This window comes from Atractosteus spatula, unplaced genomic scaffold (assembly GCF_055471065.1).
Source record: "Atractosteus spatula isolate fAtrSpa1 unplaced genomic scaffold, fAtrSpa1.hap1 Scaffold_178, whole genome shotgun sequence".
Lineage (NCBI taxonomy): Eukaryota > Metazoa > Chordata > Actinopteri > Semionotiformes > Lepisosteidae > Atractosteus > Atractosteus spatula.
Genome location: NW_028296739.1, coordinates 24,912 through 32,480, shown reverse-complemented (window position 1 = coordinate 32,480; position 7,569 = coordinate 24,912). Strand labels below are relative to the sequence as shown.

Here is a 7,569-nt window from a genome sequence, read left to right as displayed (position 1 = left end):
TTAAGCCACTCCTATTTGGCATTTTAGTTATGGAGGCGAGAAGACGCCCCCCCCCCCCCCTCTCTGGGTGTCTGATTTGCCGCCATCTTTAACTGTTCGGTGTCCGAATCGGAGTAGCTACGCATACGAAATAAAGTTAATCCCAACTACAAAACATATATTTTTGTGGTAAGAGGGCGCAAAACATCAGTATTTACTGCTATTAATTACTGTACGATTTATAGTTGAAATCTGAGCCTAGATATAAAGTTAGATATAAAGTTAAAATCTCGACAAAGCAATGTAGGAAATACAGAGAAAATAAATCCTTTCTGACATCTAAAATCAGTTTCGATCAAGGTCTCTAAAACGAACAAGAAAAAGAGGATTTTCGGAGGGCAATTACGCTGTGTTTATATAGAATAACTGATTTATGAGCAATCTAATTTCTTGTTCGTTTAAAACAGTGAAATGTAGGCTGCAAAAGATCGCACCAGAAACAGCACTCTCTCTGCCTGTCATAGACGTTCAGGAAAGGCTGATTGAAGTCATGTCAAGTACAATAATTCAGTGATCAATAATAACAGTTGTAGGACAGTATATAAGGAGGATAAGGATTTTGAAGTTGACTCGAAATCTGATAGGTAACCAGTGCAAGGACTTGAAAACAGGTGTAATGCATCCCTGATAGGATTCTTGCTGTCATATTCTGAACATATTGAAGATTGCTCAGTGTGGATTTAATTTCCCCAGTGAACAGGATGTGCATTTATTAATTCTAGAAAAAAAGCCTTTCTTGATTTCTCTAGTTCCCTTTAAAATAAACTATTAATCCACAATGCAGAGTATTACATGGCCAGTATTTACACATGATATTTGTGATTTAAAGAAATTAACACAAGCAGCTTTTGGAGATTTAAGTGTTGGCTGAGTTATTGCAGGATAAAAGACTAGAGATGTTGGCAAGAAGAAGATAATTTGGGGAAAGCTGAGGAATACACTTATAACAAGAACACTTCCTAATGGGGTTAGGCATACTTTTGATGAAGATGATGAAGTTAACAGACTATATGTTTACATAGATACTGAAATAAGGATTGTATTTTAGATTATGTGTAGTTGCTGGCATTGAACTGTGTGTTGGATGCACATGAATTGAAGGAATGGGCAAACATAGCTGATGCGGATCCACAGAGCCAGCATATTAAGATGTTTATACTTAGAGGCAATTTGTTTAAATAACTAGGTATGGATACTGATGTGCAAGAGAGGTGGAAAGGCTGTTTCCTTAAGCCAGCACTATAAAATATTTTATTCTCAGTGAGATGCTGCCATTTCATCGTGGGTTTCTAACACTGTGTATAGTTCCATCCACACAGTGCCTTTACTTCCATCCATTTCTAATCTCTTTATCCAGTACAGAGGATTTGGAGCCTATCCCAGTAAGCAACGGACACAAGGCAGAATACACTCTGGACATAGCGCCAGTCCGTCACAGGACAGACAGACACAAACACACACACACCAGGGCCAGTTTTCCCATAAACCAATTAACTTACCAGTATGTTTTGGAGAGCGAGAGGGAGTCATATCACACATATGGAGAAAAACCATGTAACCCAGAGAGAACATGTAAACCCCACACACACAGGATGGCAGGAATTGAACCTAGGACCCCAGTGCTGCAAGATAGCAATGCTAACCATTTCGCCACCATTATAAATGGATGGATATCTTAGTTATCTTTCTAGTTCACAGGTTTGCATGCATGATTTAATTTTGAAAGCCACTGAGACATCAGGTACTACTGTTGTATTTATGAAAAAGAAACAAAACAAAAAACATACTAACAACTGTGCCATCCTACTCCTTAGTTAATACATTTTATTATTCATAAACAGTTAACATTGTTAGCAAAATATTTTGAATTATATTTAACCCTATTTTTTCTTTAGTTTTGTATTTAACTTATTATATGATAGTCAGACTTAATGTATATTTGAACAATGAAAATATATTTTTACAAGATGCGGGGGAAAGTGCAACAGCTTATTACAGTGCTAAATTTAATATTATTGATTGCTAATAGTTTATGCTAACACCTAACTTTCTTAATTAGATGTATTTAAAACAGTGAACTAAGTGTAACATACTATTCAGAAATACAATCGAAAATAGTTTTGTGGTGTTTGTATGGATGAAACGTTTCTAAAATGTATAACGTAACAAAATTAAAGACGATTAAAATCTGTAATCTTTCCACTTGTAATGTCATTAAACAGAACAACACGTTTCTGGTTTGTTTTAATTAGTATTAGTTAGTAGTTAGTAGTTTTAATTTAATTAGTATTTCAATTCGCACTGATTCACTTGCGAAGATATGGACTTAAGAATATTCGTGCCTGGTCAAAAAATGGCATTAAGCACTTAAAATTAATATGGTTAATAATAGTAAACTGTAACATGCTGTAACAAGATCGGTTAAACTGCGAAGAAAATGCTTTCAGAGAAAATGTTTCAGGTGTGAAGAATATAGATCTCCAATGCAATTTCAACCAAACCTGTTCCCACACACCCTGCCCCCACTACCATTAGAATATACACAAAGCACTGAAATCTTTCGAGCTAATGATCAGGTGACCCGAGAGAGAGCGAGAGAAACACCAAGGGGTGCGGAACCAGGGAACTATTTACATGGAAAACGGGCGATCTCCCCAGACTGTCCGCCCGTTTCACTGTTACCTGGATACCTCTTTATTTAGAACTCACTAACGCTGATTTTTAGTTTCGAAGGATTCAAGTACGGTTTTAGATGAAAGGCAGCGACCTTAATCAAGCCCAAATCATAATTGAACCCATTCAGAGCCTACATTACATTTTAGCGTTTCATTCTGAGCAGAAGACCCTCACACCTGAAGAAGGCTTGCGTTTTCTCTCTTCTCTTTTAAGCATGTGTACAATGTGTAATACAATTACAATGTGTAATTACAATGCGAATCGTATGAGGGTGGGGGGGAGGTGTCTTTCGCTGGAAATCTCGCCTGCTTCTACTTTACGAGTACAACCCCCTCTCTGCCGGAGTGCTGGCTGTGACGAATTAAACCGGTTTCACAGATTTCAATCACAGACCATGTGACATGGGAGTCAGGAAACTAACACACAGCGCCACCGGATTTGATAACACTATAAAAACGCTATAAAATAATGTGACTAGGCACAGAACAAGTTTACAGCACAGTACAATAATAAATGCTGACCATGACTTTAGAAGCATAAATTGCCTTACACTCAATTTAAACACAAGCTGTCTTTAGCCCTCTAAGCTGGTTCATACAGAAATGTAGAGATCCAGGCTCAGAACACACAGCTTCATTAGCGAATACATATGCAGGACAACTAGAGAAGACGTTTTACAGAGGATGGATTTTTAGAAACATCCCATCAGTGACATCACTGAAGTCAACTCCTAGGTACTGTAACTGTCGTGTGGATAGTTTCACAAGAATCAGACAAAGGTTTAAGCATCGCTTGTTCTAGATAAAACTGCAAAAAAAACAACAACAACCCATAATGTACTTCTTTGCGGCTCTGTTTGCCCAAATCATATATTCACAACGTGAAATCTAGAAAATAATATTACGTAACCAAAATCCGCAATATGGAAACAGAACCTGTGTAATTGTTGATAGATGATGTACTCGTAACATTTTTTCAAGACGAACTACAACATTTAAAAAATGACTTGTATGTACTTGATATCTCTAATCAATCCACGGGTCCCAGCACAAAACGAAACTAAAACGCATACCGTTTCGTGCTTCTTATTAGTTGCTCAAAAGTAATTTGACCGTATGAAATGTATAATATAAATCTAGAAACATATACGTGAGCAGTACTTAAGCACTGTAGTATCGGTGTTAAGACATACCTCTCAAATACTGTAAATCAAGTTAAAAATATCTCAAGACCGATTCTGGTCATAATGAAACCATGTTTCGTGTATGTTTTCTTTAAAGTACCGAGACCAGCCATATACTGTATGTTTATGTTCCAAAATTAATATCGTTTATGGCCTTCACACGCGTTGCAGTATGCTCTTATTCTTTTTATGCTCAGCTACTAAGATTTCCCTTCAGTGGTAAAATTAGATATGAATATTCAATACTTAAACGGGCACAGTTAAGACATTAAATATACATATACATACTGTATACATTACAGTTTTCATATGGTAATATGTTTATGTTCCTAAATCAATCTCTTTTATGAGCATGTGAAAGGCATGGTGAAGCGATTCTCAAAAATTACTGTACTTTGCATGATTGGAAACAAATGCGTGATTGCGAAATGCTGTGGTGTTACTTTTACAAAGATGGTCAATGAAAAAAAAAATGTTGACCAGGGCAATACTTTGAGTTTACACTTACAGCTTGTCCAAGGTCATTCATTATTAATACTATTAGTAATATCTTCGTTAAAGACTTTGATGGCCACAGCTCAAACATGAGAGGTTGAGCTTTATTAGCTCCACCTTGCGGAAATTCCGGATACTATTATTTTGCTTGTCGTATTATAGGAGAATTTACGGTAACTCGCGGTATTTACCGGTAGCTTGCGGTAGACTGCGTACAGCGTACCGCAAAATAATGCGGTATCGCCTGCGGATTTTGAATGGCTGCATCTGTAGGCTGCCAAAAGTCTCCGAAACCAAATTTTGATAGCAGAAAATTCTCACTCGTCCAGAAGTTCCCTTGGGACCCAACATCCAGCACAGAGTGGTAAAAAAAAGTCTTTTTTGTAGACGCTTGCAGCGTGCATTGGTGGTTCAGTTGTAGAATTCTCACCTGCCACGTGGGAGGCCCGGGTTCGATTCCCGGCCAATGCAGTGGCTTTTGCAGTTAGCGGCTCCATCACTTGCATCCCCTTTCAACTCGCAACTGAAAACCCACTGAAGCTTAGAAGCTGTGAGCCAGGTCAGTAACCGCATGAGGGTGACCTACAGGGAAAAGCAAAGCTTACAGCTGGAAGCGGTGTTAATGGAGCCAGCAGTGGGACGCTCACCCTGAGGTCTGTGCGGGTCCCAATGCCCCAGTATAGTGACGGAGACGCTGTGTGGTAAAAAGGCGCCGTCTTTTGGATGAGATGTAAATCCGAGGTCATAGCTCTCTGTGCTCATTAATAGTGACCACCAAAACCTTTGACAAAAGCTCTTGGTAATTGATGGTCTTCAATAATGCTTCTCCTTTAGGTACATTTGAAATCAGCTGAAAAATGCTATGAAATGGGGGGGCACTTCAGGCCAGTGTAGGATTTGGGTTACAAGAACCATTAAACAGCACGAGAAAGCCCGTACACTGAATCGCAGGGCTTTCTATTCAAAGAAGGACAAAAGAAACTTCCCTGAATTCCATTTTTTGCAGCACAGAGAGGACAGCAGGCACTAGGCCTGTTAGCTCAGTTGGTTAGAGCGTGGTGCTAATAACGCCAAGGTCGCGGGTTCGATCCCCGTTCGGGCCAGGCAGTCTCCTCCTCTCTTGCCAAAACCCGTTGTTTTCTTGCTGTGGTGAGATTGGTGGTAATGCAAAGACGCCACATACTGCCGACAGACGAGAGTGTTGCGGGAGAAGAGAGAAGTGATGGAAGATTGAAGAGTGTCCTAGGTGGAGCCAAGATGAAGTGTCACAATTGCCTAGGGGAGGATTTCAAATGTTTAAGATGGTAAAAATAACCGGAAATGATCCCCCAGTCCGGCGCAGTCTGACGTACTTCTGTCATATAAAGTGAAAGTAGATGTCGAACTGGAGCCTCACCATTTGCATAAGTGAGGCTCCAGTTATACATCTAGTTTCACTTTAAATGACAAAACTGAAGAGACTTAAAAGAGCTGGAGAGGATTTCTTACAACTTTTGAGCCGGCACAGTTTTCGAAAACGTTTTCTTCACGCTGCACTATACAACACAGACAGCCAAGAGTCTCCAAAACAAAACGAATTGACAGATAGGAGAAAAGTCCCACTCGTCCTAAAGTTCCCAAAATCCAGCACTGAGCGTAAACAAAGTGTTCAAGTAGCGTGGGAATGCAACCCCTAATCCTAGCTGGAGTTTGAGCGTCTGGTTCAGAGTTTGCTCAAGAGTTTACCTTTCACAGATGCGCAAAGATGAATGTTGAGGGTGCACGCTTCAAGGCGCCTTACAGTGCAGGGAGTGATTAGAGACGATTCGTGACGTGTGCTCGTTCCCATATACCGTACGCCCCGGGTTGCAGTGCTAGGATGACGTCCAATACCGCTTCGGCACGTAACGGCATTATATTCAAGTGCAGGACGTGAGGGTTTTATTTTGTTCGTTTTGTTCTGCTCTGCTTTGCTTTGTTTTGCTTTCCATGGCGTTCGTAAGAGCGTCAATAAAAAGGCGATTCCAGCGTCTAACACGAATATAAGAGCTATTTCAAGTGCGGCTTCTAAAATGCTTGTAGACATTTGTCTGTTGTTGATTGTTTTTTTGTGTCTAACAAAGTGCCATTTTCCTGTCCGGACGGGGAGACTTTATCATTCCCACATGAAGCAACCCTTAAGTCCTCTGAGGCGTGTCTGTCTGCAAGGTTTGTATTTTGGAAAGGTTTTTTTTTAACGGAGAACGACTTTGAAAAAGATTTCCGCCGGCGTCTCGCGATCCGTGTGAGATTGTAGCAAGAACATGGTGCGGCTTCTTAAATGCTTGTGGACATTTGTCTGTTGTTGATTGTTTCTTTGTGTCTAACAAAGTGCCATTTTCCTGTCCGGACGGGGAGACTTTATCATTCCCACATGAAGCAACCCTTAAGTCCTCTGAGGCGTGTCTGTCTGCAAGTCTTGTATTTTGGAAAGGTTTTTTTTTTAATGGAGAACGACTTTGAAAAAGGTTTCCGCCGGCGCCTCGCGATCCATGTGAGATTGTAGCAAGAACGCAGCAACAGTGGCGCGCGCTGTAGTCGTGGCCGAGTGGTTAAGGCGATGGACTAAAAATCCATTGGGGTCTCCCTGCGCAGGTTCGAATCCTGCCGACTACGGTGTCCTCCTCACGTCGTCGTGTGTCGGCGCAAGCAAGTGCCTTTCTGCTTTTCCTGGTGGTTTTAAAACGCGAGATCGCTTGTACCCGCTGCCTTGGAAAGAAATGTCTACATGTTTACTTGCACATTGTCTATTGTTTGTTTGTATATTGTCTTGATGCACTGTTTGCACTTTGTCTTGTTTTTGTCTTGTTTTTTACACTTGTTTTACAATCGAGAGACCTTCTGTAAGTAAGAATTCCATTGTACCAGTACCGGTTACATATGGCAATAAAGTTCAAGTTCAAATGCTTCAGCGTCCGCAAACTGCATTTTGCAGCTGGAAGCAGATGGCGACGCTTTTTGCGGTCGCGTGTCTTGTGCCCCATTTCCGGCCTTTAACATCGAATCAATAAAGCTGTTAGAACCGACACCATAGGTGCTTTTCTTACAACTTTCGATCTGACTCAGTTTCGGAATGCAATTCCTGAACACTGCGAGAGACAACCTACAGATGCAGCCATTCAAAATGAGCGGTAAAAACCCCTGGTACAGTAACCAAC

At 40.5% G+C, this 7,569-nt stretch overlaps 2 non-coding genes across 2 annotated transcripts; both read left to right on the top strand.

Moving 5' to 3' along the window:
* Positions 1-5,422: 5,422 nt before the first annotated feature.
* trnai-aau (transfer RNA isoleucine (anticodon AAU)) lies at positions 5,423-5,496 on the top strand. The gene has a single exon. It is a non-coding gene; the product is annotated as a tRNA-Ile (tRNA).
* Positions 5,497-6,945: 1,449 nt separating this feature from the next.
* Positions 6,946-7,027, top strand: trnaf-aaa (transfer RNA phenylalanine (anticodon AAA)). Its single transcript has one exon. It is a non-coding gene; the product is annotated as a tRNA-Phe (tRNA).
* Positions 7,028-7,569: the final 542 nt, after the last annotated feature.